At 61.0% G+C, this 14,161-nt stretch overlaps 9 non-coding genes and 61 pseudogenes across 9 annotated transcripts; all 70 read left to right on the top strand.

Annotated features, from left to right (window-relative positions):
- Positions 1–80: 80 nt before the first annotated feature.
- LOC137548052 (5S ribosomal RNA) lies at positions 81–199 on the top strand (annotated as a pseudogene).
- An 83-nt stretch (positions 200–282) lies between these two features.
- LOC137552376 (5S ribosomal RNA) lies at positions 283–401 on the top strand (annotated as a pseudogene).
- Positions 402–484: 83 nt separating this feature from the next.
- Positions 485–603, top strand: LOC137552598 (5S ribosomal RNA; annotated as a pseudogene).
- An 82-nt stretch (positions 604–685) lies between these two features.
- Positions 686–804, top strand: LOC137558433 (5S ribosomal RNA; annotated as a pseudogene).
- An 83-nt stretch (positions 805–887) lies between these two features.
- On the top strand, positions 888–1,006 carry LOC137548629 (5S ribosomal RNA; annotated as a pseudogene).
- Positions 1,007–1,089: 83 nt separating this feature from the next.
- Positions 1,090–1,208, top strand: LOC137549918 (5S ribosomal RNA). The gene has a single exon (XR_011026867.1). It is a non-coding gene; the product is annotated as a 5S ribosomal RNA (ribosomal RNA).
- An 83-nt stretch (positions 1,209–1,291) lies between these two features.
- LOC137550568 (5S ribosomal RNA) lies at positions 1,292–1,410 on the top strand (annotated as a pseudogene).
- An 83-nt stretch (positions 1,411–1,493) lies between these two features.
- On the top strand, positions 1,494–1,612 carry LOC137548593 (5S ribosomal RNA; annotated as a pseudogene).
- An 83-nt stretch (positions 1,613–1,695) lies between these two features.
- On the top strand, positions 1,696–1,814 carry LOC137548658 (5S ribosomal RNA; annotated as a pseudogene).
- An 83-nt stretch (positions 1,815–1,897) lies between these two features.
- On the top strand, positions 1,898–2,016 carry LOC137549136 (5S ribosomal RNA; annotated as a pseudogene).
- Positions 2,017–2,099: 83 nt separating this feature from the next.
- On the top strand, positions 2,100–2,218 carry LOC137549679 (5S ribosomal RNA; annotated as a pseudogene).
- Positions 2,219–2,302: 84 nt separating this feature from the next.
- Positions 2,303–2,421, top strand: LOC137550620 (5S ribosomal RNA; annotated as a pseudogene).
- Positions 2,422–2,504: 83 nt separating this feature from the next.
- On the top strand, positions 2,505–2,623 carry LOC137548657 (5S ribosomal RNA; annotated as a pseudogene).
- Positions 2,624–2,706: 83 nt separating this feature from the next.
- On the top strand, positions 2,707–2,825 carry LOC137553275 (5S ribosomal RNA). Its single transcript, XR_011027233.1, has one exon. It is a non-coding gene; the product is annotated as a 5S ribosomal RNA (ribosomal RNA).
- Positions 2,826–2,908: 83 nt separating this feature from the next.
- LOC137550575 (5S ribosomal RNA) lies at positions 2,909–3,027 on the top strand (annotated as a pseudogene).
- An 83-nt stretch (positions 3,028–3,110) lies between these two features.
- LOC137548965 (5S ribosomal RNA) lies at positions 3,111–3,229 on the top strand (annotated as a pseudogene).
- Positions 3,230–3,312: 83 nt separating this feature from the next.
- On the top strand, positions 3,313–3,431 carry LOC137548893 (5S ribosomal RNA; annotated as a pseudogene).
- Positions 3,432–3,514: 83 nt separating this feature from the next.
- On the top strand, positions 3,515–3,633 carry LOC137557108 (5S ribosomal RNA; annotated as a pseudogene).
- Positions 3,634–3,716: 83 nt separating this feature from the next.
- On the top strand, positions 3,717–3,835 carry LOC137548698 (5S ribosomal RNA; annotated as a pseudogene).
- Positions 3,836–3,918: 83 nt separating this feature from the next.
- Positions 3,919–4,037, top strand: LOC137548047 (5S ribosomal RNA; annotated as a pseudogene).
- An 83-nt stretch (positions 4,038–4,120) lies between these two features.
- On the top strand, positions 4,121–4,239 carry LOC137549678 (5S ribosomal RNA; annotated as a pseudogene).
- Positions 4,240–4,322: 83 nt separating this feature from the next.
- On the top strand, positions 4,323–4,441 carry LOC137550619 (5S ribosomal RNA; annotated as a pseudogene).
- Positions 4,442–4,524: 83 nt separating this feature from the next.
- On the top strand, positions 4,525–4,643 carry LOC137548655 (5S ribosomal RNA; annotated as a pseudogene).
- An 83-nt stretch (positions 4,644–4,726) lies between these two features.
- Positions 4,727–4,845, top strand: LOC137553263 (5S ribosomal RNA). Its single transcript, XR_011027232.1, has one exon. It is a non-coding gene; the product is annotated as a 5S ribosomal RNA (ribosomal RNA).
- Positions 4,846–4,928: 83 nt separating this feature from the next.
- LOC137549885 (5S ribosomal RNA) lies at positions 4,929–5,047 on the top strand (annotated as a pseudogene).
- A 61-nt stretch (positions 5,048–5,108) lies between these two features.
- On the top strand, positions 5,109–5,227 carry LOC137552176 (5S ribosomal RNA; annotated as a pseudogene).
- Positions 5,228–5,310: 83 nt separating this feature from the next.
- Positions 5,311–5,429, top strand: LOC137548148 (5S ribosomal RNA; annotated as a pseudogene).
- Positions 5,430–5,512: 83 nt separating this feature from the next.
- Positions 5,513–5,631, top strand: LOC137551562 (5S ribosomal RNA; annotated as a pseudogene).
- Positions 5,632–5,714: 83 nt separating this feature from the next.
- Positions 5,715–5,833, top strand: LOC137553251 (5S ribosomal RNA). Its single transcript, XR_011027230.1, has one exon. It is a non-coding gene; the product is annotated as a 5S ribosomal RNA (ribosomal RNA).
- Positions 5,834–5,916: 83 nt separating this feature from the next.
- Positions 5,917–6,035, top strand: LOC137549622 (5S ribosomal RNA; annotated as a pseudogene).
- An 83-nt stretch (positions 6,036–6,118) lies between these two features.
- Positions 6,119–6,237, top strand: LOC137557707 (5S ribosomal RNA; annotated as a pseudogene).
- An 83-nt stretch (positions 6,238–6,320) lies between these two features.
- On the top strand, positions 6,321–6,439 carry LOC137551651 (5S ribosomal RNA; annotated as a pseudogene).
- An 83-nt stretch (positions 6,440–6,522) lies between these two features.
- LOC137550618 (5S ribosomal RNA) lies at positions 6,523–6,641 on the top strand (annotated as a pseudogene).
- Positions 6,642–6,724: 83 nt separating this feature from the next.
- On the top strand, positions 6,725–6,843 carry LOC137548654 (5S ribosomal RNA; annotated as a pseudogene).
- Positions 6,844–6,926: 83 nt separating this feature from the next.
- Positions 6,927–7,045, top strand: LOC137558373 (5S ribosomal RNA; annotated as a pseudogene).
- Positions 7,046–7,128: 83 nt separating this feature from the next.
- LOC137548543 (5S ribosomal RNA) lies at positions 7,129–7,247 on the top strand (annotated as a pseudogene).
- Positions 7,248–7,330: 83 nt separating this feature from the next.
- LOC137552175 (5S ribosomal RNA) lies at positions 7,331–7,449 on the top strand (annotated as a pseudogene).
- Positions 7,450–7,532: 83 nt separating this feature from the next.
- LOC137548147 (5S ribosomal RNA) lies at positions 7,533–7,651 on the top strand (annotated as a pseudogene).
- Positions 7,652–7,734: 83 nt separating this feature from the next.
- On the top strand, positions 7,735–7,853 carry LOC137548892 (5S ribosomal RNA; annotated as a pseudogene).
- Positions 7,854–7,937: 84 nt separating this feature from the next.
- Positions 7,938–8,056, top strand: LOC137559406 (5S ribosomal RNA; annotated as a pseudogene).
- Positions 8,057–8,139: 83 nt separating this feature from the next.
- On the top strand, positions 8,140–8,258 carry LOC137548697 (5S ribosomal RNA; annotated as a pseudogene).
- An 83-nt stretch (positions 8,259–8,341) lies between these two features.
- On the top strand, positions 8,342–8,460 carry LOC137557706 (5S ribosomal RNA; annotated as a pseudogene).
- Positions 8,461–8,543: 83 nt separating this feature from the next.
- Positions 8,544–8,662, top strand: LOC137549602 (5S ribosomal RNA; annotated as a pseudogene).
- Positions 8,663–8,745: 83 nt separating this feature from the next.
- LOC137551665 (5S ribosomal RNA) lies at positions 8,746–8,864 on the top strand (annotated as a pseudogene).
- An 83-nt stretch (positions 8,865–8,947) lies between these two features.
- Positions 8,948–9,066, top strand: LOC137549895 (5S ribosomal RNA; annotated as a pseudogene).
- An 83-nt stretch (positions 9,067–9,149) lies between these two features.
- Positions 9,150–9,268, top strand: LOC137555166 (5S ribosomal RNA). The gene has a single exon (XR_011027864.1). It is a non-coding gene; the product is annotated as a 5S ribosomal RNA (ribosomal RNA).
- An 83-nt stretch (positions 9,269–9,351) lies between these two features.
- On the top strand, positions 9,352–9,470 carry LOC137547711 (5S ribosomal RNA; annotated as a pseudogene).
- Positions 9,471–9,553: 83 nt separating this feature from the next.
- Positions 9,554–9,672, top strand: LOC137559150 (5S ribosomal RNA; annotated as a pseudogene).
- Positions 9,673–9,755: 83 nt separating this feature from the next.
- Positions 9,756–9,874, top strand: LOC137558048 (5S ribosomal RNA; annotated as a pseudogene).
- An 83-nt stretch (positions 9,875–9,957) lies between these two features.
- LOC137548708 (5S ribosomal RNA) lies at positions 9,958–10,076 on the top strand (annotated as a pseudogene).
- Positions 10,077–10,159: 83 nt separating this feature from the next.
- On the top strand, positions 10,160–10,278 carry LOC137556792 (5S ribosomal RNA). The gene has a single exon (XR_011029430.1). It is a non-coding gene; the product is annotated as a 5S ribosomal RNA (ribosomal RNA).
- Positions 10,279–10,361: 83 nt separating this feature from the next.
- Positions 10,362–10,480, top strand: LOC137552049 (5S ribosomal RNA; annotated as a pseudogene).
- Positions 10,481–10,563: 83 nt separating this feature from the next.
- On the top strand, positions 10,564–10,682 carry LOC137551246 (5S ribosomal RNA; annotated as a pseudogene).
- Positions 10,683–10,765: 83 nt separating this feature from the next.
- LOC137552174 (5S ribosomal RNA) lies at positions 10,766–10,884 on the top strand (annotated as a pseudogene).
- An 83-nt stretch (positions 10,885–10,967) lies between these two features.
- Positions 10,968–11,086, top strand: LOC137548146 (5S ribosomal RNA; annotated as a pseudogene).
- An 83-nt stretch (positions 11,087–11,169) lies between these two features.
- LOC137548891 (5S ribosomal RNA) lies at positions 11,170–11,288 on the top strand (annotated as a pseudogene).
- Positions 11,289–11,371: 83 nt separating this feature from the next.
- LOC137553239 (5S ribosomal RNA) lies at positions 11,372–11,490 on the top strand. The gene has a single exon (XR_011027228.1). It is a non-coding gene; the product is annotated as a 5S ribosomal RNA (ribosomal RNA).
- An 83-nt stretch (positions 11,491–11,573) lies between these two features.
- On the top strand, positions 11,574–11,692 carry LOC137548696 (5S ribosomal RNA; annotated as a pseudogene).
- An 83-nt stretch (positions 11,693–11,775) lies between these two features.
- On the top strand, positions 11,776–11,894 carry LOC137551664 (5S ribosomal RNA; annotated as a pseudogene).
- An 83-nt stretch (positions 11,895–11,977) lies between these two features.
- On the top strand, positions 11,978–12,096 carry LOC137552096 (5S ribosomal RNA; annotated as a pseudogene).
- An 83-nt stretch (positions 12,097–12,179) lies between these two features.
- LOC137555154 (5S ribosomal RNA) lies at positions 12,180–12,298 on the top strand. Its single transcript, XR_011027852.1, has one exon. It is a non-coding gene; the product is annotated as a 5S ribosomal RNA (ribosomal RNA).
- Positions 12,299–12,381: 83 nt separating this feature from the next.
- On the top strand, positions 12,382–12,500 carry LOC137548174 (5S ribosomal RNA; annotated as a pseudogene).
- An 83-nt stretch (positions 12,501–12,583) lies between these two features.
- On the top strand, positions 12,584–12,702 carry LOC137559149 (5S ribosomal RNA; annotated as a pseudogene).
- An 83-nt stretch (positions 12,703–12,785) lies between these two features.
- Positions 12,786–12,904, top strand: LOC137558047 (5S ribosomal RNA; annotated as a pseudogene).
- Positions 12,905–12,987: 83 nt separating this feature from the next.
- Positions 12,988–13,106, top strand: LOC137550656 (5S ribosomal RNA; annotated as a pseudogene).
- Positions 13,107–13,189: 83 nt separating this feature from the next.
- On the top strand, positions 13,190–13,308 carry LOC137549713 (5S ribosomal RNA; annotated as a pseudogene).
- Positions 13,309–13,391: 83 nt separating this feature from the next.
- On the top strand, positions 13,392–13,510 carry LOC137558295 (5S ribosomal RNA; annotated as a pseudogene).
- An 83-nt stretch (positions 13,511–13,593) lies between these two features.
- On the top strand, positions 13,594–13,712 carry LOC137558157 (5S ribosomal RNA; annotated as a pseudogene).
- Positions 13,713–13,795: 83 nt separating this feature from the next.
- On the top strand, positions 13,796–13,914 carry LOC137559341 (5S ribosomal RNA; annotated as a pseudogene).
- An 83-nt stretch (positions 13,915–13,997) lies between these two features.
- On the top strand, positions 13,998–14,116 carry LOC137556840 (5S ribosomal RNA). Its single transcript, XR_011029478.1, has one exon. It is a non-coding gene; the product is annotated as a 5S ribosomal RNA (ribosomal RNA).
- The last annotated feature ends 45 nt before the right edge of the window (positions 14,117–14,161 follow it).

The following is a 14,161-nucleotide window of genomic DNA, read 5'->3' as shown; positions in this document are numbered from 1 at the left end:
TTGGGGGTTTGAGGCCCAATGGCTATGAGCACGCGTGGGAAGCCTCACCTTTAAGGCGCCGGAACGGCGCCCTGGAGGTTGCCTGCGGCCACACTAAGCCGAAAGCGCCCACTCTCGTCAGATCGCGGAAGCTAAGCGGCTTCAGGCCTGGTTAGTAGCTGCATGGGAGACCGGCTGTGAACCCCAGGTGCTGCAGGCGTTTTTTTGGGTTTGAGGCCCAATGGCTATGAGCACGCGTGGGAAGCCTCACCTTCAAAGCGCCGGAACGGCGCCTTGGAGGTTGTCTGCGGCCACACTAAGCCGAAAGCGCCCGCTCTCGTCAGATCGTGGAAGCTAAGCGGCTTCAGGCCTGGTTAGTAGCTGCATGAGAGACCGGCTGTGAACCCCAGGTGCTGCAGGTGTTTTTTTGGGTTTGAGGCCCAATGGCTATAAGCACGTGTGGGAGGCCTCACCTTCAAGGCGCCGGAACGGCGCCTTGGAGTTTGCCTGCGGCCACACTAAGCCGAAAGCGCCCACTCTCGTCAGGTCGCGGAAGCTAAGCGGCTTCAGGCCTGGTTAGTTGCTGCATGGGAGACCGGCTGTGAACCCCAGGTGCTGCAGGCGTTTTTTGGGTTTGAGGCCCAATGGCTATGAGCATGCGTGGGAAGCCTCACCTTCAAGGCGCCGGAACGGCGCCCTGGAGGTTGCCTGCGGCCACACTAAGCCGAAAGCGCCCGCTCTCGTTAGATCGCGGAAGCTAAGCGGCTTCAGGCCTGGTTAGTAGCTGCATGGGAGACCGGCTGTGAACCCCAGGTGCTGCAGGTGTTTTTTTGGGTTTGAGGCCCAATGGCTATGAGCACGCGTGGGAAGCCTCACCTTCAAGGCGCCGGAACGGCGCTTTGGAGGTTGCCTGTGGCCACACTAAGCCGAAAGCGCCTGCTCTCGTCAGATCGCGGAAGCTAAGCGGCTTCAGGCCTGGTTAGTAGCTGCATGGGAGACCGGCTGTGAACCCCAGGTGCTGCAGGTGTTTTTTTGGGTTTGAGGCCCAATGGCTATGAGCACGCGTGGTAAGCCTCACCTTCAAGGCGCCGGAACGGCGCCTTGGAGGTTGCCTGCGGCCACACTAAGCCGAAAGCGCCCGCTCTCGTCAGATCGCGGAAGCTAAGCGGCTTCAGGCCTGGTTAGTAGCTGCATGGGAGACCAGCTGTGAACCCCAGGTGCTGCAGGCGTTTTTTTGGGTTTGAGGCCCAATGGCTATGAGCACGCGTGGGAAGCCTCACCTTCAAGGCGCCGGAACGGCGCCTTGGAAGTTGCCTGCGGCCACACTAAGCCGAAAGCTCCCGCTCTTGTCAGATCGCAGAAGCTAAGCGGCTTCAGGCCTGGTTAGTAGCTGCATGGGAGACCGGCTGTGAACCCCAGGTGCTGCAGGCGTTTTTTTGGGTTTGAGGCCCAATGGCTATGAGCACGCGTGGGAAGCCTCACCTTCAAGGCGCCGGAACGGCGCCCTGGAGGTTGCCTGCGGCCACACTAAGCCGAAAGCGCCCGCTCTTGTCAGATCGCGGAAGCTAAGCGGCTTCAGGCCTGGTTAGTAGCTGCATGGGAGACCGGCTGTGAACCCCAGGTGCTGCAGGTGTTTTTTTGGGTTAGAGGCCCAATGGCTATGAGCACGCGTGGGAAGCCTCACCTTCAAGGCGCCGGAACGGCGCCCTGAAGGTTGCCTGCGGCCACACTAACCCGAAAGCGCCCGCTCTCGTCAGATCGCGGAAGCTAAGCGGCTTCAGGCCTGGTTAGTAGCTGCATGGGAGACCGGCTGTGAACCCCAGGTGCTGCAGGTGTTTTTTTGGGTTTAAGGCCCAATGGCTATGAGCACGCGTGGGAAGCCTCACCTTCAAGGCGCCGGAACAGCGCCTTGGAGGTTGCCTGCGGCCACACTATGCCGAAAGCGCCCGCTCTCGTCAGATCGCGGAAGCTAAGCAGCTTCAGGCCTGGTTAGTAGCTGCATGGGAGACCGGCTGTGAACCCCAGGTGCTGCAGGCGTTTTTTTGGGTTTGAGGCCCAATGGCTATGAGCACGCGTGGGAAGCCTCACCTTCAAGGCGCCGGAACGGCGCCCTGAAGGTTGCCTGCGGCCACACTAACCCGAAAGCGCCCGCTCTCGTCAGATCGCGGAAGCTAAGCAGCTTCAGGCCTGGTTAGTAGCTGCATGGGAGACCGGCTGTGAACCCCAGGTGCTGCAGGCGTTTTTTTTGGGTTTGAGGCCCAATGGCTATGAGCACGCGTGGGAAGCCTCACCTTCAAGGCGCCGGAACGGCGCCCTGGAGGGTGCCTGCGGCCACACTAACCCGAAAGCGCCCGCTCTCGTCAGATCGCGGAAGCTAAGCGGCTTCAGGCCTGGTTAGTGGCTGCATGGGAGACCGGCTGTGAACCCCAGGTGCTGCAGGCGTTTTTTTGGGTTAGAGGCCCAATGGCTATGAGCACGCGTGGGAAGCCTCACCTTCAAGGCGCCGGAACGGCGCCCTGAAGGTTGCCTGCGGCCACACTAACCCGAAAGCGCCCGCTCTCGTCAGATCGCGGAAGCTAAGCGGCTTCAGGCCTGGTTAGTAGCTGCATGGGAGACCGGCTGTGAACCCCAGGTGCTGCAGGTGTTTTTTTGGGTTTGAGGCCCAATGGCTATGAGCACGCGTGGGAAGCCTCACCTTCAAGGCGCCGGAACGGCGCCTTGGAGGTTGCCTGCGGCCACACTAAGCCGAAAGCGCCCGCTCTCGTCAGATCGCGGAAGCTAAGCGGCTTCAGGCCTGGTTAGTAGCTGCATGGGAGACCGGCTGTGAACCCCAGGTGCTGCAGGCGTTTTTTTGGGTTTGAGGCCCAATGGCTATGAGCACGCGTGGGAAGCCTCACCTTCAAGACGCCGGAACGGCGCCTTGGAGGTTTCCTGCGGCCACACTAAGCCAAAAGCGCCCGCTCTCGTCAGATCGCGGAAGCTAAGCGGCTTCAGGCCTGGTTAGTAGCTGCATGGGAGACTGGCTGTGAACCCCAGGTGCTGCAGGCATTTTTTTAGGTTTGAGGCCGAATGGCTATGAGCACGCGTGGGAAGCCTCACCTTCAAGGCACCGGAACGGCGCCTTGGAGGTTGCCTGTGGCCACACTAAGCAGAAAGCGCCCGCTCTCGTCAGATCGCGGAAGCTAAGCGGCTTCAGGCCTGATTAGTAGCTGCATGGGAGACCGGCTGTGAACCCCAGGTGCTGCAGGCGTTTTTTTGGGTTTGAGGCCCAATGGCTATGAGCACGCGTGGGAAGCCTCACCTTCAAGGCGCCGGAGCGGCGCTTTGGAGGTTGCCTGCGGCCACACTAAGCCGAAAGCGCCCGCTCTCGTCAGATCGTGGAAGCTAAGCGGCTTCAGGCCTGGTTAGTAGCTGCATGGGAGACTGGCTGTGAACCCCAGGTGCTGCAGGCGTTTTTTTGGGTTTGAGGCCCAATGGCTATGAGCACGCGTGGGAAGCCTCACCTTCAAGGCGCCGGAACGGCGCCTTGGAGGTTGCCTGCGGCCACACTAAGCTGAAAGCGCCCGCTCTCGTCAGATCGCGGAAGCTAAGCGGCTTCAGGCCTGGTTAGTAGCTGCATGGGAGACCGGCTGTGAACCCCAGGTGCTGCAGGCGTTTTTTTGGGTTTGAGGCCCAATGGCTATGAGCACGCGTGGGAAGCCTCACCTTCAAGGCGCCGGAACGGCGCCTTGGAGGTTGCCTGCGGCCACACTAAGCCGAAAGCGCTCGCTCTTGTCAGATCGCGGAAGCTAAGCGGCTTCAGGCCTGGTTAGTAGCTGCATGGGAGACCGGCTGTGAACCCCAGGTGCTGCAGGCGTTTTTTTGGGTTTGAGGCCCAATGGCTATGAGCACGCGTGGGAAGCCTCACCTCCAAGGCGCCGGAACGGCGCCTTGGAGGTTGTCTGCGGCCACACTAAGCCGAAAGCGCCCGCTCTCGTCAGATCGCGGAAGCTAAGCAGCTTCAGGCCTGGTTAGTAGCTGCATGGGAGACCGGCTGTGAACCCCAGGTGCTGCAGGCGTTTTTTTGGGTTTGAGGCCCAATGGCTATGAGCACGCGTGGGAAGCCTCACCTTCAAGGCGCCGGAACGGCGCCCTGAAGGTTGCCTGCGGCCACACTAACCCGAAAGCGCCCGCTCTCGTCAGATCGCGGAAGCTAAGCAGCTTCAGGCCTGGTTAGTAGCTGCATGGGAGACCGGCTGTGAACCCCAGGTGCTGCAGGCGTTTTTTTGGGTTTGAGGCCCAATGGCTATGAGCACGCGTGGGAAGCCTCACCTTCAAGGCGCCGGAACGGCGCCCTGGAGGGTGCCTGCGGCCACACTAACCCGAAAGCGCCCGCTCTCGTCAGATCGCGGAAGCTAAGCGGCTTCAGGCCTGGTTAGTGGCTGCATGGGAGACCGGCTGTGAACCCCAGGTGCTGCAGGCGTTTTTTTGGGTTAGAGGCCCAATGGCTATGAGCACGCGTGGGAAGCCTCACCTTCAAGGCGCCGGAACGGCGCCCTGAAGGTTGCCTGCGGCCACACTAACCCGAAAGCGCCCGCTCTCGTCAGATCGCGGAAGCTAAGCGGCTTCAGGCCTGGTTAGTAGCTGCATGGGAGACCGGCTGTGAACCCCAGGTGCTGCAGGTGTTTTTTTGGGTTTGAGGCCCAATGGCTATGAGCACGCGTGGGAAGCCTCACCTTCAAGGCGCCGGAACGGCGCCTTGGAGGTTGCCTGCGGCCACACTAAGCCGAAAGCGCCCGCTCTCGTCAGATCGCGGAAGCTAAGCGGCTTCAGGCCTGGTTAGTAGCTGCATGGGAGACCGGCTGTGAACCCCAGGTGCTGCAGGCGTTTTTTTGGGTTTGAGGCCCAATGGCTATGAGCACGCGTGGGAAGCCTCACCTTCAAGGCGCCGGAACGGCGCCTTGGAGGTTGCCTGCGGCCACACTAAGCCAAAAGCGCCCGCTCTCGTCAGATCGCGGAAGCTAAGCGGCTTCAGGCCTGGTTAGTAGCTGCATGGGATACTGGCTGTGAACCCCAGGTGCTGCAGGCATTTTTTTAGGTTTGAGGCCGAATGGCTATGAGCACGCGTGGGAAGCCTCACCTTCGAGGTTGCCTGTGGCCACACTAAGCAGAAAGCGCCCGCTCTCGTCAGATCGCGGAAGCTAAGCGGCTTCAGGCCTGGTTAATAGCTGCATGGGAGACCGGCTGTGAACCCCAGGTGCTGCAGGTGTTTTTTTGGGTTTGAGGCCCAATGGCTATGAGCACGCGTGGGAAGCCTCACCTTCAAGGCGCCGGAACGGCGCCCTGGAGGTTGCCTGCGGCCACACTAAGCCGAAAGCGGCCGCTCTCGTCAGATCGCGGAAGCTAAGCGGCTTCAGGCCTGATTAGTAGCTGCATGGGAGACCGGCTGTGAACCCCAGGTGCTGCAGGCGTTTTTTTGGGTTTGAGGCCCAATGGCTATGAGCACGCGTGGGAAGCCTCACCTTCAAGGCGCCGGAGCGGCGCTTTGGAGGTTGCCTGCGGCCACACTAAGCCGAAAGCGCCCGCTCTTGTCAGATCGTGGAAGCTAAGCGGCTTCAGGCCTGGTTAGTAGCTGCATGGGAGACTGGCTGTGAACCCCAGGTGCTGCAGGCGTTTTTTTGGGTTTGAGGCCCAATGGCTATGAGCACGCGTGGGAAGCCTCACCTTCAAGGCGCCGGAACGGCGCCTTGGAGGTTGCCTGCGGCCACACTAAGCCGAAAGCGCCCGCTCTCGTCAGATCGCGGAAGCTAAGCGGCTTCAGGCCTGGTTAGTAGCTGCATGGGAGACCGGCTGTGAACCCCAGGTGCTGCAGGCGTTTTTTTGGGTTTGAGGCCCAATGGCTATGAGCACGCGTGGGAAGCCTCACCTTCAAGGCGCCGGAACGGCGCCTTGGAGGTTGCCTGTGGCCACACTAAGCCGAAAGCGCTCGCTCTTGTCAGATCGCGGAAGCTAAGCGGCTTCAGGCCTGGTTAGTAGCTGCATGGGAGACCGGCTGTGAACCCCAGGTGCTGCAGGCGTTTTTTTGGGTTTGAGGCCCAATGGCTATGAGCACGCGTGGGAAGCCTCACCTCCAAGGCGCCGGAACGGCGCCTTGGAGGTTGTCTGCGGCCACACTAAGCCGAAAGCGCCCGCTCTCGTCAGATCGCGGAAGCTAAGCGGCTTCAGGCCTGATTAGTAGCTGCATGGGAGACCGGCTGTGAACCCCAGGTGCTGCAGGCGTTTTTTTGGGTTTGAGGCCCAATGGCTATGAGCACGCGTGGGAAGCCTCACCTTCAAGGCGCCGGAACGGCGCCCTGAAGGTTGCCTGCGGCCACACTAACCCGAAAGCGCCCGCTTTCGTCAGATCGCGGAAGCTAAGCAGCTTCAGGCCTGGTTAGTAGCTGCATGGGAGACCGGCTGTGAACCCCAGGTGCTGCAGGCGTTTTTTTGGGTTTGAGGCCCAATGGCTATGAGCACGCGTGGGAAGCCTCACCTTCAAGGTGCCGGAACGGCGCCCTGGAGGGTGCCTGCGGCCACACTAACCCGAAAGCGCCCGCTCTCGTCAGATCGCGGAAGCTAAGCGGCTTCAGGCCTGGTTAGTGGCTGCATGGGAGACCGGCTGTGAACCCCAGGTGCTGCAGGCGTTTTTTTGGGTTAGAGGCCCAATGGCTATGAGCACGCGTGGGAAGCCTCACCTTCAAGGCGCCGGAACGGCGCCCTGAAGGTTGCCTGCGGCCACACTAACCCGAAAGCGCCCGCTCTCGTCAGATCGCGGAAGCTAAGCGGCTTCAGGCCTGGTTAGTAGCTGCATGGGAGACCGGCTGTGAACCCCAGGTGCTGCAGGTGTTTTTTTGGGTTTGAGGCCCAATGGCTATGAGCACGCGTGGGAAGCCTCACCTTCAAGGCGCCGGAACGGCGCCTTGGAGGTTGCCTGCGGCCACACTAAGCCGAAAGCGCCCGCTCTCGTCAGATCGCGGAAGCTAAGCGGCTTCAGGCCTGGTTAGTAGCTGCATGGGAGACTGGCTGTGAACCCCAGGTGCTGCAGGCGTTTTTTTGGGTTTGAGGCCCAATGGCTATGAGCACGCGTGGGAAGCCTCACCTTCAAGGCGCCGGAACGGCGCCTTGGAGGTTGCCTGCGGCCACACTAAGCCAAAAGCGCCCGCTCTCGTCAGATCGCGGAAGCTAAGCGGCTTCAGGCCTGGTTAGTAGCTGCATGGGAGACTGGCTGTGAACCCCAGGTGCTGCAGGCATTTTTTTAGGTTTGAGGCCGAATGGCTATGAGCACGCGTGGGAAGCCTCACCTTCAAGGTGCCGGAACGGCGCCTTGGAGGTTGCCTGTGGCCACACTAAGCAGAAAGCGCCCGCTCTCGTCAGATCGCGGAAGCTAAGCGGCTTCAGGCCTGGTTAATAGCTGCATGGGAGACCGGCTGTGAACCCCAGGTGCTGCAGGTGTTTTTTTGGGTTTGAGGCCCAATGGCTATGAGTACGCGTGGGAAGCCTCACCTTCAAGGCGCCGGAACGGCGCCCTGGAGGTTGCCTGCGGCCACACTAAGCCGAAAGCGGCCGCTCTCGTCAGATCGCGGAAGCTAAGCGGCTTCAGGCCTGATTAGTAGCTGCATGGGAGACCGGCTGTGAACCCCAGGTGCTGCAGGCGTTTTTTTGGGTTTGAGGCCCAATGGCTATGAGCACGCGTGGGAAGCCTCACCTTCAAGGCGCCGGAGCGGCGCTTTGGAGGTTGCCTGCGGCCACACTAAGCCGAAAGCGCCCGCTCTCGTCAGATCGTGGAAGCTAAGCGGCTTCAGGCCTGGTTAGTAGCTGCATGGGAGACTGGCTGTGAACCCCAGGTGCTGCAGGCGTTTTTTTTGGGTTTGAGGCCCAATGGCTATGAGCACGCGTGGGAAGCCTCACCTTCAAGGCGCCGGAACGGCGCCTTGGAGGTTGCCTGCGGCCACACTAAGCCGAAAGCGCCCGCTCACGTCAGATCGCGGAAGCTAAGCGGCTTCAGGCCTGGTTAGTAGCTGCATGGGAGACTGGCTGTGAACCCCAGGTGCTGCAGGCGTTTTTTTGGGTTTGAGGCCCAATGGCTATGAGCACGCGTGGGAAGCCTCACCTTCAAGGCGCCGGAACGGCGCCTTGGAGGTTGCCTGCGGCCACACTAAGCCGAAAGCGCTCGCTCTTGTCAGATCGCGGAAGCTAAGCGGCTTCAGGCCTGGTTAGTAGCTGCATGGGAGACCGGCTGTGAACCCCAGGTGCTGCAGGCGTTTTTTTGGGTTTGAGGCCCAATGGCTATGAGCACGCGTGGGAAGCCTCACCTCCAAGGCGCCGGAACGGCGCCTTGGAGGTTGTCTGCGGCCACACTAAGCCGAAAGCGCCCGCTCTCGTCAGATCGCGGAAGCTAAGCGGCTTCAGGCCTGATTAGTAGCTGCATGGGAGACCGGCTGTGAACCCCAGGTGCTGCAGGCGTTTTTTTGGGTTTGAGGCCCAATGGCTATGAGCACGCGTGGGAAGCCTCACCTTCAAGGCGCCGGAACGGCACCATGGAGGTTGCCTGCGGCCACACTAAGCCGAAAGCGCCCGCTCTCGGCAGATCGCGGAAGCTAAGCGGCTTCAGGCCTGGTTAGTAGCTGCATGGGAGACTGGCTGTGAACCCCAGGTGCTGCAGGCGTTTTTTTGGGTTTGAGGCCCACTGGCTATGAGCACGCGTGGGAAGCCTCACCTTCAAGGCGCCGGAACGGCGCCTTGGAGGTTGCCTGCGGCCACACTAAGTTGAAAGCGCCCACTCTCGTCAGATCGCGGAAGCTAAGCGGCTTCAGGCCTGGTTAGTAGCTGCATGGGAGACCGGCTGTGAACCCCAGGTGCTGCAGGTGTTTTTTTGGGTTTGAGGCCCAATGGCTATGAGCACGCGTGGGAAGCCTCACCTTCAAGGCGCCGGAACGGCGCCTTGGAGGGTGCCTGCGGCCACACTAAGCAGAAAGCGCCCGCTCTCGTCAGATCGCGGAAGCTAAGCGGCTTCAGGCCTGGTTAATAGCTGCATGGGAGACCGGCTGTGAACCCCAGGTGCTGCAGGCGTTTTTTTGGGTTTGAGGCCCAATGGCTATGAGCACGCGTGGGAAGCCTCACCTTCAAGGCGCCGGAACGGCGCCCTGGAGGTTGCCTGCGGCCACACTAAGCCGAAAGCGCCCGCTCTCGTCAGATCGCGGAAGCTAAGCGGCTTTAGGCCTGGTTAGTAGCTGCATGGGAGACCGGCTGTGAACCCCAGGTGCTGCAGGCGTTTTTTTGGGTTTGAGGCCCAATGGCTATGAGCACGCGTGGGAAGCCTCACCTTGAAGGCGCCGGAACGGCGCCTTGGAGGTTGCCTGCGGCCACACTAAGCCGAAAGCGCCCGCTCTCGTCAGATCGCGGAAGCTAAGTGGCTTCAGGCCTGGTTAGTAGCTGCATGGGAGACCGGCTGTGAACCCCAGGTGCTGCAGGTGTTTTTTTGGGTTTGAGGCCCAATGGCTATGAGCACGCGTGGGAAGCCTCACCTTCAAGGCGCCGGAACGGCGCCCTGGAGGTTCCCTGCGGCCACACTAAGCCGAAAGCGCCCGCTCTCGTCAGATCGCGGAAGCTAAGCGGCTTCAGGCCTGGTTAGTAGCTGCATGGGAGACCGGCTGTGAACCCCAGGTGCTGCAGGCGTTTTTTTGGGTTTGAGGCCCAATGGCTATGAGCACGCGTGGGAATGCTCACCTTCAAGGCGCCGGAACGGCGCCTTGGAGGTTGCCTGCGGCCACACTAAGCCGAAAGCGCCCGCTCTCGTCAGATCGCGGAAGCTAAGTGGCTTCAGGCCTGGTTAGTAGCTGCATGGGAGACCGGCTGTGAACCCCAGGTGCTGCAGGCGTTTTTTTGGGTTTGAGGCCCAATGGCTATGAGCACGCGTGGGAAGCCTCACCTTCAAGGCGCCGGAACGGCACCCTGGAGGTTGCCTGCGGCCACACTAAGCCGAAAGCGCCCGCTCTCGTCAGATCGTGGAAGCTAAGCGGCTTCAGGCCTGGTTAGTAGCTGCATGGGAGACCGGCTGTGAACCCTAGGTGCTGCAGGCGTTTTTTGGGGTTTGAGGCCCAATGGCTATGAGCACGCGTGGGAAGCCTCACCTTCAAGGCGCCGGAACGGCGCCCTGGAGGTTGCCTGCGGCCACACTAAGCCGAAAGCGCCCGCTCTCGTCAGATCGCGGAAGCTAAGCGGCTTCAGGCCTGGTTAGTAGCTACATGGGAGACCGGCTGTGAACCCCAGGTGCTGCAGGCGTTTTTTTGGGTTTGAGGCCCAATAGCTATGAGCACGCGTGGGAAGCCTCACCTTCAAGGCGCCGGAACGGCGCTTTGGAGATTGCCTGCGGCCACACTAAGCCGAAAGCGCACGCTCTCGTCAGATCACGGAAGTTAAGCGGCTTCAGGCCTGGTTACTAGCTGCATGGGAGACCGGCTGTGAACCCCAGGTGCTGCAGGCGTTTTTTTGGGTTTGAGGCCCAATGGCTATGAGCACGCGTGGGAAGCCTCACCTTCAAGGCGCCTGAACGGCGCTTTGCAGATTGCCTGCGGCCACACTAAGCCAAAAGCGCCCGCTCTCGTCAGATCGCGGAAGCTAAGCAGCTTCAGGCCTGGTTAGTAGCTGCATGGGAGACTGGCTGTGAACCCCAGGTGCTGCAGGCATTTTTTTAGGTTTGAGGCCGAATGGCTATGAGCACGCGTGGGAAGCCTCACCTTCAAGGCGCCGGAACGGCGCCTTGGAGGTTGCCTGTGGCCACACTAAGCAGAAAGCGCCCGCTCTCGTCAGATCGCGGAAGCTAAGCGGCTTCAGGCCTGGTTAATAGCTGCATGGGAGACCGGCTGTGAACCCCAGGTGCTGCAGGTGTTTTTTTGGGTTTGAGGCCCAATGGCTATGAGCACGCGTGGGAAGCCTCACCTTCAAGGCGCCGGAACGGCGCCCTGGAGGTTGCCTGCGGCCACACTAAGCCGAAAGCGGCCGCTCTCGTCAGATCGCGGAAGCTAAGCGGCTTCAGGCCTGATTAGTAGCTGCATGGGAGACCGGCTGTGAACCCCAGGTGCTGCAGGCGTTTTTTTGGGTTTGAGGCCCAATGGCTATGAGCACGCGTGGGAAGCCTCACCTTCAAGGCGCCGGAGCGGCGCTTTGGAGGTTGCCTGCGGCCACACTAAGCCGAAAGCGCCCGCTCTCGTCAGATCGTGGAAGCTAAGCGGCTTCAGGCCTGGTTAGTAGCTGCATGGGAGACTGGCTGTGAACCCCAGGTGCTGCAGGCGTTTTTTTGGGTTTGAGGCCCAATGGCTATGAGCACGCGTGGGAAGCCTCACCTTCAAGGCGCCGGAACGGCGCCTTGGAGGTTGCCTGCGGCCACACTAAGCCGAAAGCGCCCGCTCTCGTCAGATCGCGGAAGCTAAGCGGCTTCAGGCCTGGTTAGTAGCTGCATGGGAGACCGGCTGTGAACCCCAGGTGCTGCAGGCGTTTTTTTGGGTTTGAGGCCCAATGGCTATGAGCACGCGTGGGAAGCCTCACCTTCAAGGCGCCGGAACGGCGCCTTGGAGGTTGCCTGCGGCCACACTAAGCCGAAAGCGCTCGCTCTTGTCAGATCGCGGAAGCTAAGCGGCTTCAGGCCTGGTTAGTAGCTGCATGGGAGACCGGCTGTGAACCCCAGGTGCTGCAGGCGTTTTTTTGGGTTTGAGGCCCAATGGCTATGAGCACGCGTGGGAAGCCTCACCTCCAAGGCGCCGGAACGGCGCCTTGGAGGTTGCCTGCGGCCACACTAAGTTGAAAGCGCCCACTCTCGTCAGATCGCGGAAGCTAAGCGGCTTCAGGCCTGGTTAGTAGCTGCATGGGAGACCGGCTGTGAACCCCAGGTGCTGCAGGTGTTTTTTTGGGTTTGAGGCCCAATGGCTATGAGCACGCGTGGGAAGCCTCACCTTCAAGGCGCCGGAACGGCGCCTTGGAAGGTGCCTGCGGCCACACTAAGCAGAAAGCGCCCGCTCTCGTCAGATCGTGGAAGCTAAGCGGCTTCAGGCCTGGTTAATAGCTGCATGGGAGACCGGCTGTGAACCCCAGGTGCTGCAGGCGTTTTTTTGGGTTTGAGGCCCAATGGCTATGAGCACGCGTGGGAAGCCTCACCTTCAAGGCGCCGGAACGGCGCCCTGGAGGTTGCCTGCGGCCACACTAAGCCGAAAGCGCCCGCTCTCGTCAGATCGCGGAAGCTAAGCGGCTTTAGGCCTGGTTAGTAGCTGCATGGGAGACCGGCTGTGAACCCCAGGTGCTGCAGGCGTTTTTTTGGGTTTGAGGCCCAATGGCTATGAGCACGCGTGGGAAGCCTCACCTTGAAGGCGCCGGAACGGCGCCTTGGAGGTTTCCTGCGGCCACACTAAGCCGAAAGCGCCCGCTCTCGTCAGATCGCGGAAGCTAAGTGGCTTCAGGCCTGGTTAGTAGCTGCATGGGAGACCGGCTGTGAACCCCAGGTGCTGCAGGTGTTTTTTTGGGTTTGAGGCCCAATGGCTATGAGCACGCGTGGGAAGCCTCACCTTCAAGGCGCCGGAACGGCGCCCTGGAGGTTCCCTGCGGCCACACTAAGCCGAAAGCGCCCGCTCTCGTCAGATCGCGGAAGCTAAGCGGCTTCAGGCCTGGTTAGTAGCTGCATGGGAGACCGGCTGTGAACCCCAGGTGCTGCAGGCGTTTTTTTGGGTTTGAGGCCCAATGGCTATGAGCACGCGTGGGAATGCTCACCTTCAAGGCGCCGGAACGGCGCCTTGGAGGTTGCCTGCGGCCACACTAAGCCGAAAGCGCCCGCTCTCGTCAGATCGCGGAAGCTAAGTGGCTTCAGGCCTGGTTAGTAGCTGCATGGGAGACCGGCTGTGAACCCCAGGTGCTGCAGGCGTTTTTTTGGGTTTGAGGCCCAATGGCTATGAGCACGCGTGGGAAGCCTCACCTTCAAGGCGCCGGAACGGCACCCTGGAGGTTGCCTGCGGCCACACTAAGCCGAAAGCGCCTGCTCTCGTCAGATCGTGGAAGCTAAGCGGCTTCAGGCCTGGTTAGTAGCTGCATGGGAGACCGGCTGTGAACCCTAGGTGCTGCAGGCGTTTTTTGGGGTTTGAGGCCCAATGGCTATGAGCACGCGTGGGAAGCCTCACCTTCAAGGCGCCGGAACGGCGCCCTGGAGGTTGCCTGCGGCCACACTAGGCCGAAAGCGCCCGCTCTCGTCAGATCGCGGAAGCTAAGCGGCTTCAGGCCTGGTTACTAGCTGCATGGGAGACCGGCTGTGAACCCCAGGTGCTGCAGGTGTTTTTTTGGGTTTGAGGCCCAATGGCTATGAGCACGCGTGGGAAGCCTCACCTTCAAGGCGCCGGAACGGCGCCTTGGAGGTTGCCTGCGGCTACACTAAGCCGAAAGCGCCCGCTCTCGTCAGATCGCGGAAGCTAAGCGGCTTCAGGCCTGGTAAGTAGCTGCATGGGAGACCGGCTGTGAACCCCAGGTGCTGCAGGCGTTTTTTTGGGTTTGAGGCCCAATGGCTATGAGCACGCGTGGGAAGCCTCACCTTCAAGGCGCCGGAACGGCGCCCTGGAGGTTACCTGCGGCCACACTAAGCCGAAAGCGCCCGCTCTCGTCAGATCGCGGAAGCTAAGCGGCTTCAGGCCTGGTTAGTAGCTGCATGGGAGACCGGCTGTGAACCCCAGGTGCTGCAGGCGTTTTTTTGGGTTTGAGGCCCAATGGCTATGAGCACGCGTGGGAAGCCTCACCTTCAAGGCGCCGGAACGGCGCCCTGGCGGTTGCCTGCGGCCACACTAAGCCGAAAGTGCCCGCTCTCGTCAGATCGCGGAAGCTAAGCGGCTTCAGGCCTGGTTAGTAGCTGCATGGGAGACCGGCTGTGAACCCCAGGTGCTGCAGGTGTTTTTTTGGGTTTGAGGCCCAATGGCTATGAGCACGCGTGGGAAGCCTCACCTTCAAGGCGCCGGAACGGCGCCTTGGAGGTTGCCTGCGGCCACACTAAGCCGAAAGCGCCCGCTCTCGTCAGATCGCGGAAGCTAAGCGGCTTCAGGCCTGGTAAGTAGCTGCATGGGAGACCGGCTGTGAACCCCAGGTGCTGCAGGCGGTTTTTTGGGTTTGAGGCCCAATGGCTATGAGCACGCGTGGGAAG

The sequence above is a fragment of the Hyperolius riggenbachi genome, chromosome 2, assembly GCF_040937935.1.
Source record: "Hyperolius riggenbachi isolate aHypRig1 chromosome 2, aHypRig1.pri, whole genome shotgun sequence".
Taxonomy (NCBI): domain Eukaryota; kingdom Metazoa; phylum Chordata; class Amphibia; order Anura; family Hyperoliidae; genus Hyperolius; species Hyperolius riggenbachi.
The sequence above is the reverse complement of the archived record's forward strand: the minus strand, read 5'-3'. Positions and strand labels throughout refer to the sequence as shown.